Genomic DNA, 16,662 nt, shown 5'->3' with positions numbered 1-16,662 from the left:
ACAAAAAAAAACCCACATCAATTTCTGCATAAATAATTCCATTCTCAGAAGTTAAAAAATATATTATATTATATTATATTATATTATTATATTATATTATATTATATTATATTATATTATATTATATTATATTATATTATGTTATATATATATAGATAGATATTTTTAAGCTATTTGCCAGAAGTTTCAAACTACACTCATCCATTAGGAACAAGTTAGGAGAGATTCTCTGAAATTGTCAGTTCATCATCTGGATCTATAGCATTTCTTCTATATTAGGAAGCTATAAAGTTTTAGCATTTTCTTTATATCCCCTGCAAATTCAAGATCAATTATTGTCAGTATTCCCACCCTGCCTCCCCCCACACTCTGCCTGCCATGACATCTGACATTTTTATTCATGTTCATTGCATGAATATGACATTGTTATAAAACTGAAGTTTGTTACCTCATGATTGAACATTTTTTATTGGGAATAATACAATTTATTTAAGTGATACGTCAAAGTTCATTATGAAAGCTGAGCGTCTTTATGCTATGTATTCTCCAGAAACTTTTAAGGTATTACTCTTGATCATATATGGCATGTCATGACATGGCTTATGATATTCATTGGCATTCTATTAGTTTTCTAGAATACTTTTAAAATACTAAACATTATCTGCAAAATCTTACGTGATTACTGAAGTGTTTTATGCTTAATAGCTATGTTAAAAATATATACCTTATACATAATGAAATAATACTAAAATGTTTCAGTTTCCTTCACTGGTTGTTAGTTCAGGGAAGAAAAGCACACCAGAAGAATCATTAGTCAGTCTGCTTTTAATTTATATCTCATGCAGAATGCAGTGGCAAACTTGACTATAAGTCTGCCACTGTGGCTGCCTGCTAAACAGAGCATAAAATTAAAATTTTTACTACTTGTTTTTAAATTATGTTATATAAATATTTCTTATTAGACACAGCTGGCTATTTTCTAAACAAGAAATAATCATAATGTCTATTCAAAATATTACATTCTGCAACTTTCTTGCATAAGATAGAAACCTTCAGTCAAATTGACCTCTGTTCAGACTACTCCTCCTGTAAATCTTAACCAGCCAATTAAACATGTGTCAGTATGCCTCCGTTTCTTTCTTTCTGAGAAATCACATCCAATATTTTGAATTATCAACTCAAGTGGTACAAGCTTATTCACAGTGAAAAGAAACATATTGTGGCTCCAGTCAACGCTTTCGACAGATCTCTAACAAAGCTACCAGAAATACTTGACCTTATAAACCATGTATGAACAGCTAACTTATTTATTATATTCATATTCAAACAGACTTAATTAATAAAGAATCAAATAATCAAAGTAGTACGTTAAAAAGACATCTACTAGAACTGTTTAGGACATGTATACTTCGCAATAGAGATCATACAGAAGAGACCATTTGATCTGTTAGAGGTTCAGACAGGCAAAACAGCAGGTTCTTAAGGGGTAACATGATTTTACACAAGTATCCTGCGTTGCATCAAGAGAAGTATGACCAGCAGGTCAAGGGAAGCGATTTCACTCCTCTACTCTCTTCTCATGAGAACCCACCTGTTCAGTTCTCAGGCCCCCAACACAAAAAGGACACTGAGCTGTTGGAACAGGTCCTGAGGAGCACCACAAAGATGATCAGAGAGCTGGAGCACCTTCCTTTCAGGGACAGGCTGAGAGAGCTGGCGCTCTTCAGCCTGGAGAAGAGAAGGCTCTGGGGGGGTCTTAGAGTGGCCTTCCAGTACCTGAAGGGGGACTACAGGAAAGCTGAGGAGGGACTTTTTATAAGGGCATATAGAAACAAGATGAGGGGAAATGACTTTAAACTGTAAGAGGGTAGACTTAGATTAGACATCAGGAGGAAATTCTTTATTGTGAGTTCAAGGTTAGAATGGAGAGGGTTTCTCACCTGGACCAAGCTGTTTCTGTACATATATTTAACATGTTGCATCTGACTCTTTTTGTTCCTATGTTATGCTCACTGAGGGGTTCTAGTCTAAGTTTAGTTTGGAGAGGCCAGTTCAGGTACCTCAACATCTGTCATTCCAAAAAAAACCCTCAAAACAAACAAACAAGCAAAACCAATTAAAAATACAAAGAACCATATGCATATTGTACCTTTAATTGCACCCTAAAGTCCACAAAGTATGCACATCTACGGATAAGGGAGTCATCTTGCTTTCTTTGCAGGATCTGACAATGCTATAAAGACACTGAGCTCAGCCTCAAAAAGCAGCCTACTTTCATAATGTATAACACCAAGTCTCACTTAGAAAATTGTGGCATATTTTTTTGTGTGACACTGGCAATGTGAATGGTAGATAAAACACAGGCATTCTGTAATTGTATGCTATAGTCTCTGTTATAATGATTTTGTTATTTTTATTTTTTACTATCAAACCATATCTGAGAGTGACTTGGTCTTGCATAGCATGGACTGCAAGAAATTTGGTGGTCTATCTATTTAGTGGTTTTATCTTGTCCAGTACATCACTGGAACATAGAGCAGAGAAGTCACTGCAGATAATAATGATGGAATATTTACAGCAAGCAATTTCGACGTCAAGTTCCTATTCCTAAGTCATATGCATTAAAGCTGGGAGGAGACCCACTTATATCCTATTTGCAGTTAACATATTCAATTCCAATTAAAGCAGCTATTAATATTGTTCTGCAGTTAGAATTCTTCAGAAAATAGGTTAATTTACACAAAAACTATGTCTTACCTAGAGTGTGTTTACCTCTGTTTCCACACTGTTTTCAAGTGTATTTCAGAATTACAGAGGTATTATATTTCTTTCCATGAAGACACAATCTGTATATCTTCTTTCTTTATCTCTTTATCCCCACAGGTAATTTCTTGAAGCTTTGGCAGGTTATTCTTCTTTTCAGGCAAATCTTCCTTTTCCCCAGAAGAAAAAGAATATTACATAAGAATACAGTAAGAGACAGTAAGAAGACATAAATAGAAGATAGTAAAAGAAAATAACATATGATATTTTGACAGATTCTCTAAACAACTGCAGAAAAATATGGAAAAATAATTTTCCTTAAAGAAGTGATTGTTAAATTGACTAATCTCTGCATTAAAATATAGAGATTTGACTCCCTGTTGTGGAATCACAGTTATTGTTCATTTGTAAATATATTAACTTATTTTCATTATTGTTTATTGTCCAGTTATGATTGTAAGTGACACAGATCACATTCTATTGAGATGAAAATCATGACTTTCATCCTTTCCAAGTGTATTTGGCTTTCATTTTATCCTGTTACTTTGATTAAACATGTTTAAAAATCAAATTCTCTGGTTGTCCTTTTTCCTCCAGTTATTTTATTTCTTATCATGTCTTGCTCACTCTTGTTTAGCTAAACTTCACAATCTGTTCTGCTCCTTGTCACATAAAAAATACACTTATGTGTCCAAATCTAAAAACACACTATGTTGCACTTTTGAAGAAGGTGAATCACATGAATAACAGGTCTCTCCACTTTTGAAATTGCTGAATTTTACCCAGTGTGATTCACAAGCCTCAAAACAGATGGTCTTTAAGTATTTCTCTGGATAAAAGTATGGAGAATCATCATCAGCTAATTTAATACATTTGCAGAATTAATGACTTCTGTGGAGCTGCAGTTTGTAGTGTAAGTGAAATCACCTCATTCATTCAGAGGTCCTGTTTAAGATCTTTTTAATTAGCTTAAGTATAACAGTCATTTTATTCTCACTACAATTTGTACCATAGAGGTGCTTAAGAGCTGAGAACATGATCTTTTGTTTCTTAATGCTATTCAAACGTGAAGTGATGGATTATCTGTAATTCAAAGATCCTACGTTTTAAGTAGATGAAAAGACTATATAAATAAAACCCAGGGAAGAAATTATCTTGATATTTTCTTAAAAAATGGAATGATTAAATTCAATTATGCTAAAACCACAATTTTCTTCCAAGCAATAAACTAAGGGGTAAGAAGCATGGCAATGTTGGATCCATTCAGTCAAAAACCTTGCACCTGTTAGTGATCAATATGGAAGAACTAGAAAGAGAGCTTAACATATAAGCACGAAGCATCAACTTCCTAGCTTCTAGCAATCTGTATTTCAGAGTCAAAATGTGACATACCTCTCTGTGTTTAACATTTACCAAAATTCTGTTCTGCTAACGTCTAATTTATGAGCCAATTTGCACTTTTGGCATTCACCAATATTACAAGGCAATGAGTTTCACAGCTTAAGAACCTAAATGCTTCTGGATGACTTCTCAAAAAGATTCATCTGACGAGCTCTTTGCAATATTCTGTGAAGAATGATGAATAATAATTGTATTTTCACCTTCTCCATGTTAACTCTATCATGCCTTCTACTTTCCATTCCTTCTGTCGTTAAGACTTCCTATTTTTATTTTTGCCAGATTTTTGCTAAACACTGATAAGTTTGTCACTGGATAATCAAAAATCAGTCAGTGAACACCATTCTGAACTGGAATACAGAGCGCATCATAATTATCGTAATTAGGATTGCTTAATGATTTACCCTAATTTGTTTCCCCCCATTGGGCACTATTTGCATTTCAACTGACACTCTTTCAAGTTTTCCTACCAAGTTTTATGGTTAGCCTTTATTTTTCAATTGCTGGGTACTTCTGTGCTTCTATTTGTTCTGATTTTGCTAATTTTACTCTCCTCATACTGTTTATAATGGCACTGAATATCACAAGCATCATAAAAGAGTATAGTAGAACTTATTCCTTTTATTTGTCAACCAATAAATGCTAGATTTCCTTATGTCATCTTTTCATATATATTGAGGGAAATTATCTAGGAAAAAAATTCTCCTAGTTTCCTAGAAGTTTATGGGTGAAATTAGCATTAAATTAAACCAAATACAATAATTCATAAATTGACACAAATTAAATCACAGCTCTACATGAGCTAAATGTTCACACTTCCATTGTAGTTAGAGTGAGTCCACAGTTAATGGAACCTGAAGGGCTCTTCTGCTTACCCTAAAGTAGACAGTTGTGTCTGGTTTCATAACGTAGTTGTATTTATTTTTGACATCATCGTGCCCTCCAAAGAAATTTGGGCCAAAAAAAACCCAACCATATATATTTATATACATATATGGATATATGGATATGGATATGGATATATATATATACACATACACATAAACTCCGTATCAATTATTCTAATAAATTATTTGACTTTGTATTATATTTATCCATGTGACAGTTTCTTTTATTCTTTACTGTGCTTTGCACTAATTTTTCTAGTATAGGAGACTTACTGATCTGTAGGTTTCCACATTTCTCCAAGCCATTTTAAAAGTAAATATTGCATTTGCTACCTGTCATTCTACTAATAATGAAGTTGATGTAAGTAACAGGTTACAGGATTAGTTTGACAGTTTCATTTTTTGCTTCTTTCTGAGCAGTGGACAAATAGTTGACAATTTCTTGCAATTCATTTTGCTGTTGCTGTGACAATCTCTCCAATTTCCTATTTTATGTTATATATTTTATATCTCTTTGCTTGTTTGTTTGTTAAGTAAATAGTTTTAATTGTAGCAATGACCTTAACCCATCTATTAGTCAAGAAGCCTCTGAAAGAGTTAGGATAGTGGTCATTTTGAAGCCCATTTAATTTGTCATAGCTTTATGCTTACTATACTGCTAATAGTAGTATCCATGGTTGCAGGGTTTTTCATCTTTTGGAACTCTTTCATTTTATTGTTCAATTAGCTTTCTCATTAATTGCAAATATTCTTTTCAAAGTTAAAAATTACAAAGTACACAGAGGTTAGCAGAGCTACTCTCTGATAAGAAATCTCTTATAGTTTCTGATTCTTTAATCTCTGTATTATATCTCATTATGAAATTACCCTGTCTCTATGTAAACACTGAGATTTCCCATTAATATTTTTTCTGTTCTTGCAAAATTTGTGATTTCTTTAAGATGTCATAGTCATGTGACATACCATTTAGGTGCCCTGTAGAGGAGTTGTCCACTTGTTTTTTTTCTATTTAGGCATACAGTCTGTATAAATTTTGTCTTACTTACTGACCTGATAGTTAATTGTCTTTTTTAACTTCATGGTTTAGTGATATGTGTCAGTCTTCTTTTGGAACGTACTGTGATCTGAAGAAACATCCTTTATGATTGATATCTACTATTCTTTCATCTGTGTTATTATTTCATCTGGAGAGATAAAAGAGTTTATATCAGCTCCTGTCACGTTACTTGTGGAAACATGGTTGTGTTGTGTTTTTTTTTCTGTGCTATAGAATGAGTCATCCCAGCCATATGAGAAGGTATACCTATCAAACACAGATTCTACTCTGGAGTCTCCAGGACTTCGATATAAATTTCTTCAAAGCAGTTGGCCTCCTGCTTCCACAGCTCTTTATCTCCCCACTTAAAAAACAACAACAACAACAAACAAACCAGTTTCATACCAACCTGTACTCTTTAATATAATATTTAGAGTATAATCATATATGATTCTATGATGGAGTGACAGCATTGGTCGACAAAGGGAAGTTGACCGATGTCATTTACCTGGACTTGAGTAAGGCCTTTGACATGGTTCCCCACCACATCCTTATCTCCAAATTGGAGGGATGTGGATTTTATGGGTGGACCACCTGATGGATAAGAAATTGGTTGAAAGGCTGCAGACAGAGGGTGGTCATCAATGGCTCAGTGTCCAGGTGGAGGCTGGTAATGAGTGGTGTCCCCCAGGGATCTGTCTTGGGACCGGTGCTCTGTAACATCTTTATCAATGACATCAATGTTGGAATCGAGTGTACCCTCAGCAAGTTTGCTGCTGACACCAAGCTGAGTGGTGCCATAGACATAGTGGAAGGAAGGGTTGCCATTCAGAGGCACCTCAATAGGCTAGAAAGGTGGGCCCGGGTGAACCTGATGAGGTTCAACACGGCAAAGTGCAGAATTTTGCACTTGGGCTGGAGGAATCCCAGGCATCCATACAGACTGGAAGGAGTGGTTCTTGAGAGCAGCCCTGTGGAGAAGGACTTGGGGGTCCTGATGGATAACAAACTTAACATGAGCCAGCACTGTGCCCTTGCAGCTCAGAAAACTTAACTTCAAGTCTTTTTTTAGTCATTTTATTTATAAAGTAGCATAGAGGAATGAAAAAATAGCTAAGGGGTTCAGATATTGTGTTTGTGATGGTGTTCAATTGAATGGATTAAAGTACTTTTATATAAAAGAAAATACACCTTTTTAATGGATCACTGTACTAAAAATGAACCTGAAATTATGAGCACAGTCTAGCTAATAAAATAATCCAGATAATGAAATCACAAGTTTTATTTAAAAGGGAGCCACAGGTTATTCTCGTGACTGCCAATTTGAAGACATTATAATAAAATCTCTTTTGTAGTACTGCTACCCAAGGACAATGACATTGAGGATACTGATGAGCAATAATCACAAAGAAAACATTGTACTGAATGGAAATTCTGTGTTTGTGCTGTGGAAGAATCTTTATAAAGAACATCATGCATACTCAACGAGTCCCAGCTATATTAATAGTAGCCTCTGCACAAGAAAATGTAAACTGTGGATACACATTGCCAGCATAACCCAACTGGGCTTTACGAGAGAAATATACAAAGAGAAGGAAAAATTCTAACAAATTTACATACATTCTTTATCATGGCACATTGTCAAATGAGTTCTTCACTGAGGTCAGATCAAGAAATACATGTACACTTGCAGGCCAGAAAACCAACCACATCCTAGAATACAACAAACAAAATGTGGACAGTAAGTCAAGGGAGCTTGTTTTCTCTCTTTAGCCCACACTCATGAGACCCCACTCGCCATACTGGAGCCTTCAACACAAGAAGGAAAGGATGGAGCACAACCTTGCTGAAAAGGAGGGGGAGTTCTAGCAGATAGTAAGCTGGGCATGAAACAGGAATGTACCCTCACATCCCTGTAAGCCAACTGTATGCTGGGCTGCATCAGAAGAAGCAAGGTCAGCAGGGTGAGGGCGTTGATTTTGCACATTATTTATTTGCTGTCTATACTTGTAACTTACTGTGATTTTTGATCTATAAATAAAAATTTTAGGTTCTTCTGGACACCTTCTTGGCCCTCAGTTTATTTTAGAACTTTGATACTCGTTTGTCTTTAACCTCCCTTTCTCTTTCTGCTTCTCTCCAGATGTTTTGATGCAGTATACCAGATCGAGCAGTACGTAGTGTAATAATTTTAAAAATAGTTACTATTTCCAATATTATTGTCAAGGAATAGAATTATTAATTATTTATTAGTCAAAGTTTTTAAAGCTGGGAACACTTTTGTACTTGCATTTAGACCACACTGTTCATCTGTGACTTAAGTCTTAGAGGAAATAAGCAGCAGAAGTTTAAATGACATGTAAATTACTGAAATCAGTGTTATGCAAAGGAAACAATCTTTCCTGAGCTGGTTTGTAAACTGATTTGTCATGCTTTTATGCTGATTTCATTTTTCCCCTTGTCTTTTCATTCAATTGCCATTTTTATGACTTGCTTGCAGTTTGAAGGGTTTTTCCACATTCTTATCTACAATGTGGCACTTCATCCATGCAATGAAGCTGAGAATTTCAATAAAAAAAGACTACTAATGGGGATGTGTTTGCATGATTTCAGGTATATAAAATTTAATAGAAGTTAAATGAAGTGATCATATCAAGAGAAATAGTCTTTTTAGAAAAATTATGTACAATCAAAAATTGATTCTGAGTTACTGGAGTTAACTTGATTCTGAATTATCTTGAAAGATCAAGCTCAAGTAAATACTGTAAATGAGAAAAAATTAAAACACTGCCAAAAATATTTCTCTTTCTGAAACTCATAAAAGAGCTTATTCAGTGGGTCTATGTGTGCCTATGAGGCTGCAAAGCTGGAGTATCATGACAGATTTTTCTTCAAGGCTTACTTGATATGTGGGATTTGGTTTCAGGTTCTTGGATCTTTTCACTTATATTTTATCATTATCCTATTTCTTTAATTGGAAATACAAATGTTCTGTTTTTCTCACCTAAGTCAAGGAGTAATCTTATGCAAAATTTTTTAAAAAAATCCTTGACTTTTTTGAACTTTTTTATATTCAGTATGCAAATTTATTCCCTCACACATCAATCATAAGGAAAATTTGAGGGTTCTTTGTAAATAAAGCAGTGCACTCATCAAAGGCTGTAGCTCAGGTAAATACTGGTCAAGAAAAGTGGGAAAAAAACACAGCATCCCCATGTAAATTCTTCATACCTGCACCAATTAAAAAGTTTTTCCATAAATATGTGGCAGTTTCAGGACAGAACATTTAAAAGCCTTCTTTTGTAAATAAAAACAATGAAGCTCCCTGTGCATAAAGTAGAAATAATAGTAAGATTAAGTTACTTACTTATCTAAAACAGTTGTAACGTTCAAAACATGATTATTCAAGCCTTCTACTTAGTGTGAGTCACCTAAATGTACAGTTTATATTAACTGAGTAGTTTCCATAAAAATTAAATTACATTGTCTTCATGTGTGTAAAAAATTCAGTTTAAAATAGATCTGGCATGAAAAGTCTCAAAACTCAGTGCCAGTAACCACCATTCCCATTGGGTCTGCATTCATTGGACAGACTTACTTCACACTGCTTGTTATTTGCTCAATAATCAACACATCAACTTTAATTATGTTATTAACAACCCACTAAATAATTTTCATTTTTCATGCTGAAAACTTTGTATGCTTGATTTCCTTCTTTTTTGAGGAAAAGAATCTGTATAGAAGGAATACATATTTGGATGAACATTTAATAATAACTGAAAAAAATATTAATTTCAAAATGCTTGGATCTGGAGGCTGGGGTTGTTACATAGAATAGAAGGAAGAATTTTAAAAAATCAAGAAGTATATGCAAAACTAAAAGCAAAGTAATGAGAAGTAATTCTAAAAACGCATAACATCAGCTATGTTCTCACCTTCTGTGTAAAACTGGTCAAAATTTATTTACAAGTCTATAAACTTCAGCGTGAGCTGAATCTTGTTGGTTTTTTTTTCCCCTGTTTTTATGTGCATCTGTGCCACAGAGAGAAAGACTAGAGTTTAGTTTGTTGTGATCATATAGCCACATTGTGTTTGCCTACACATAATATATTTGCTATACATGCCAGCCTTGGAAATGAAGTTTGCTCCTAGTGAGAGTGGTAGAGATATGTTTTCAAGATAACTATACGTTACTTACTGGAAAAAAAAACAAATTAACCAACAAAATTCAAAACTTACTGGTCTTTCCAAAATACTAGAACAATCATTTGTCTTTTTACAATACAGTCTCTTAATGTTTACTTGGGACCAGAAAGAGTGAAGCTATAATTGAAGGAAAGGAATAAATGTTATTCAAAATAATTTGCATTTATTTAGTATTATAACAGTAACAAAACATCTTTCATAATTTTCTGAAATTATGAGAGGTTCAAGATCAGTTCTTGTTTATAATGATTTATTTCTCATTTTAATCATTCTTGAAGGCTTACATGATAGGAACTTGCCCTCGTTTATATCTACTCAGTTGTCTGTATAATGAAAATTGATTAGTGTAGATCAAACAACTTTTTTGAAGGAGAATGATCTGGGAAAGTTTTGCATGACAAAAATAGTGTATTTAAAGTAAAATTCTGTAGTGCATACTAATACCTTTGGATGAAGAGAATATTCCTGATGTAATTATTGCTATATCTTCCTGTACAGTCTGAATTAGAATAGGGTATTTTGATTGCAATAGGAGAAATGGAACACTGGAGAAAGAAAAAAAAAAAAAAAAAAAAAAAGGCATGGTTAGGAAACAGTAGAACTTTTAACTTCGTTGCTTTGTTGGTTTTTGCTGTTGTCGTTGTTCACTCCAGGACCATTTCCTTAATTATGTCTTCTGTTTTCAGTATACATACTTGTGCCTAATAATCCAAACCTCATTGGAAAGTAAAATCGAACATATTAAACCTTCAGATTTTCTTATAAATATAGGAAAATTAAAGTGCTATCTATAAAAATTTAAAATGAAATATTGCAGGCACTTTACTCACTTATCTATACTCTCTTAATTCACAAGTTAAAGGTAAATGATATGTTCTCACTTTATTTAAGACATAGAACAAAAAAATAGAAACACAATAAATTGTCACTTATTGCTTTATATTTTTGCGAAGACTGGGTAAAAGAAAACAAGCTGGTTTTACAGAGAAACAATCAAATAGAGCATCCAGACACATCAGAGATAAGTCATAGGACAGTATGCAGGCAACTCCAAAGCTGTTACACTTTCCTTGGGGATTTGCTAAGGAACCAAATGCTAAGCTGGAAAGGATTCGTATAGCTTAACACATGGCCTTAATCATGGTCAATAAAAGCTTCTGGGTGTCCTCAGGTGCTGCCCATTCTGCAAAATGACAACAACAAAAAATGCAAGATAGAATGCAACCATGGCAAAAAGAAACTGGCTTATTTCATTGTGACCTAAAATTATTCAGAAATAGCTCTGAAGATGACCTCTCTAGGCACAGTAGGAATGTTCTGCAAGGCCTACACTCAAATATTCTTCATTCAGTTTAGACAAAACAAGACTGCATAGGTTACTCTGAAAGTAAGGCTTCCTATTTAATTCTATGGAAACTAAAACAATACAACAGCACAATCCCACTAGTTGATAAAACACATTGTCAGCTACAAAACCCTGTTTTTCAAAATAGTTGCCACTATTAAAAATCCATTCTTGGCAGCAATGAACAAGAGTCTGCTTGCTGAGCTCATTACAATCTGCACATGTGGAGCCAAATCACTGTCACTGTCATCACTGCTGAAACATACCACTCACCATGTCACTGTGCTCTCGTGCACTGATTTCCATAAATGCTCAGCAAGCAACAATAAATGTCAGTGGGTGCGATTTTTTTCTACATGCTGGAATTCAGTGACACACCTTACACCATTTTGTCAGACTGCCCCTCTGCTGACATCTGTCATAGCAACAAAATGTAACAGAATATTGCGGGGAAGGTTCAACCTCTACTGCCATACCACCAGTATCTGCTTCTGAAATTGTGGGCCGCCATAGTAAAATAGGAGGCATTACTTTCGGAGCAGCCCTCATATTTCTGTTTAAATACATTATTTGCTGATTATTGCTGATATTAAAATGCATTAAGTAAATTATTGTTTAAATCAAGACCAAATGTATCAGCCAGTTTAGATCTTGTGAACCATTTTATTCTAAGCTGTGACATATCTCGCATAAAAAGTCCTAACCACGTAATTCTACATAAAACAAGAATCCTCAGTATTGTTTCCCCTAATTCCTCATTGTTAGCCTTTCAAACCACCCCCATCAGTTACAAAGTTAAAAACATTCCACTTCTAAATTATTCAGTTCAGGGATTATCAAACAACTGAGATAGAATGAATAATATGATGGGAGTGTTTAGAAATACTTAATGAAAAATGTTTATTGCATCATTCTATCTCCTATACTCTACTCTTTTTTTTTTTTTTTTTTTTTTTTTTTTTTTTCTCATTGCCTGTGCTTTGCCAGAAAAACATGAAAGGCAAATCACTATGGTGATTTACATAATGGTGACTTACATTTTTCATTCAGCTCTACTGGAAACAAATTTAACCTATTGCCTGACAGTAACCTTGCCAATTTTACAAGTGCTTGTCATTTTTTTTTTTTTTTTTAAACACAAATAAATCAGCTTTTTGCTGCTTTTCATAGTTTTCAGTTAACTTTCAAACACAATGAAGTGAACAATGTCCCATGTTGTGTAACTGATATAATGTGCTAGCCCTGGACATTCAGCCTTTGAAAGAAAAAGTCCAGATTGTCATTCAATGACTAAAACATTGTCGTCTACTTCATTTAAACATTCCTTGGATGAAAACATTTTCTTCACAGGTGACTGCAAAGATTGCTGTTAAGCATGTAACTTTCAGATTGCATTCTGTGTTGCAGCATGTGACCTTTATATGAAAGATTAATGAATAATTCTCCAACTTCATTTTGACAGGAAAACAAAAAAGAATGAACTATACTTTGAACTTTAATTTATAATCAAAAACAAACAAGCAAACAAAACATGCGCACCATAAAATAAAATAAAAAGAAATGATAAAAATATCCTGAAAAATACAGTCAAATTACTGGCAGTTTCAGTATATTAGCACAAGATATAAATCAAATTCTCTACTATACGTCAATTTACATTTAGCACTAACAGTAGCTAATTCCTTGTGGATTTTATGGGTGCTTTTATGATGTATCCACATTGCAGCAAAGAAAGTGCTGTTCTTCTACACAATACGTATGAAAGAACTGAAAGCTAGTAATAGGTCCCACGTCAGTAGCCTCAAATAATTTATGTGGTAAATACCCCATGTGAATCCATTTTATTTTATTTTATTTATTTTTGCTGTGGTTATAATTATCAGTGGAGCAGAGCAAGGAACAAGATAAAGTGATAAAAAGAGTGTTTAATTTTTTAATATTTTGCTAAAACCTATTGCAATGTATGTCTCTTACATGTTAATTAACACTCTTAAATTGTGAATAAATTCATTTAGACTTTTGTTATCCAATGAGTCCACGTTTTATGCTTTATTTCTCCATGAGAACATAAGAAGTCTATGTGTTTCTTATCCTGCTCTGAGATATGCTGCATTAATCCATTTTTATTTATTTATTTTATTATTTATTAATTTATTTATTCGTGTGGGTATTGGGAATCTCGGTGAAAAGTCAGTTACATTATTTACATGTGTGTTTTCTTTCTCCAAACTCAGATGTTCTGAAAATTTTTCATGTCTAATCTATTCTTCCTAGTTTATATTTTCCTTCACCTCTGAGGATATTCCCTATACTTCAGTATGGAGTTAATTAGATCTGATAATACCTTGAAGCAACAAATGCACTTGCTTGTTTGCATGCAGATTTCATTGGCAGACATCAAGGAAATTCAGTGCAGGACCTTTCTTCATTTGTCAGCTTTCCAGAATACATCAATTCTCAGGAATAATGATATAAGTCATCATTTTCAAAGTCTGAAAAAGTTTATCCTTCCACAGTTGCATTTTATATGTAGTAAAAATCGTAAGGAAGACCAACTCATTTCAATTACAAAAGAAAGACGAAAAGGCAGGCAGAGAGATGAGAAGTAATTCTGCTGTTGAACAGGAAAATTGCAACTGTTATCAAGATCACTATGTAATTATAAATCTACCTGAAGATAGAAATTATTGTTTCATAAAATGAGTGCTAGCAACATCAAAAAGTACAGCATCAGATATGAAATATTATGAACTTCAGAGGAAAAGCACAGATTTTTAAATACCTAACTACCATCAATTTCAGTGGGACATAGTACTTTTTGGATCAGGTCCCAGATCTTTAGCTGTAACTGAAATATGCTTACTTTGTGGAGCTCTGCTATACAGATGTTTACATTTTACTATTCTTAGGCACTCAGAAAGGAAGATATGAAGCATAATTTAGAAAAATTGCAAGCTTGGTATGTATTATGAATGCATGTCTTAATACTCTTAATACTTAGGTTAGATATTAGGAGGAAGTTTTTCACAGAGGGTGGTGACACACTGGAATAGAAATGGTGGTTGCCCAAGGAGGCTGTGGATGCCCCATCACTGCAGACATTCAAGGCCAGGCTGGATTTGGCTCTTGAGCAGCCTGGTCTGCTGGTTGGCGACCCTGCACATAGCAGGGGATTGAAACTTGATGATCTTTGAGGTCTTTGTCAACCCAGACCATTCTATGGTTCTATGATTCTATCAATTCAATAATTTAACTAGTTTTTTAAAATCAGTGAAATATATAATTTGTTTTATAAGTGAAATTTTCTATAGATTTTGGTAGAAGTAACATGATGTATGTGGACATTTTTGTGCTCTTTCTAATGATGTCAATTTGTCCTCTTAAAATTGGTATTAAAATGCCTGTAGCATTCATTGCTTCTTTTACAACATACAGTGCAAAATACTACTAACTGTGTAATAAAGAAAAGATAGTAAAAGGAATGAAATGTTAATAGAGTAAAAATAAATGACAGTTTAGTTAGGGAGCACTGGTTTCTGAAAAGCAATATCAGTTCATGAATTTGCCATTCAGTGAGTGGTTCATATCCATAGACCAGATGAGGAGATCTTTCTATTTTCAGTGCTCTCAGCTACTTATGATCTACTAATGATGGGATGATTAGCAAGGAAGTGATTGACATCGTTAGTGGTCTAACATATAGTATAATTCTTTTCTTTCTCCCTGGTACATATAAAATCATGAGTAAATAACATCCCAACAATAAAAAATAAATGTGTATCTCATAAGTTATTTTTTTGATTAAATGAAAATTCAATTATATGCTACTTGTATTAATTTTTAGTCTAGCACTGAACATTTGTCATGGTTTGTATACAGATACAGCTGTATGACGTGTTGCCTAAGATTTAAAGGATAACAATATTGTATTTGTAAGCATAGGCAGAAACAATAAATCACTGACAGAAATGAACATCTTTCATAGAGAAATTTTAAAAGTTGACCGAGGAACAATCAATAAAATGCTATCATTTACTTGTGTGCAGCACTTGCCCACAGTTCCCACAAAAGAGTATCTTTCCAAGATTAGAGAAATAATATATGTGTATATGTGTATATATGCCTGTTCTTTTTTGAAAGCTATGTGTGTATTTCTTTGCTTGCATAGTAACACCTCAGTAAAGGACTGGATTCAAGATAGGTTATCATTTATTTCCAATATTAGCTGATTCTCCTATTTTATGATAGAGTGGATGACAGATTCTTCCCTATGAATATTTATACATTTGTGATTAAAAGTTAAAAGACATCAACAGTAAATACATGTAAATTACAGGTGAGTTTCCAGGTAGGCTGTTATATACTAAAAATTAGGGAATTGCCTGTCATTTTCTTCTTTGTGTGAAAATCCACGTTAGTTCTGTAACTCAGGCCTTTAAAATGAATACAGAATAGAATTGTTAAGTACAACTACAGGGACTACCAAGTATATTTTTCAAAAAGCTTTCACAGGGAGATATTCTAACACAAAGAGAATCAGCATGACTTAGAATGAGCCTGTAATGGTCTGGACAAAAAATAAATACAGAAGGATGTATTGTCATTGAAGTAGAGCATCATTTAAGGATGTATCTGGATTATACAGAATATACCATACTATCTAGATATGGAGCTGAATAATGAATCACTTACTAATTGTTTGAATTTGAAATTACAGTGAAGATTCTGAAGCATATTTGTACGTTTTGAAAATTTTGCTTATCATAATATTGTTTTATGTTACTGTGTTACAACTTTGTTTCATATACTCCATATCTGGAGTTCTTTATTTTCAGATAAAATGAGATTAAAAAAATAAGCTGTCATTCTTTTTTCATGAGCTTTTCATTTTTTGCTTTTCCCTTATTATCAAATACACCATTCAGAAATATTGTTTATTTTGTGTGCACAGGTATGAGCACATACAGACCACAGTAAAAGCTTATAGGAGGATTAAAATAACCACCAGCCAGACAAAATCACTTAAT

This window comes from Centrocercus urophasianus, unplaced genomic scaffold (assembly GCF_019232065.1).
Source record: "Centrocercus urophasianus isolate 14NV4802_14NV808 unplaced genomic scaffold, USGS_Curo_1.0 seq_15, whole genome shotgun sequence".
NCBI lineage: Eukaryota > Metazoa > Chordata > Aves > Galliformes > Phasianidae > Centrocercus > Centrocercus urophasianus.
The sequence above is the reverse complement of the archived record's forward strand: the minus strand, read 5'-3'. Positions refer to the sequence as shown.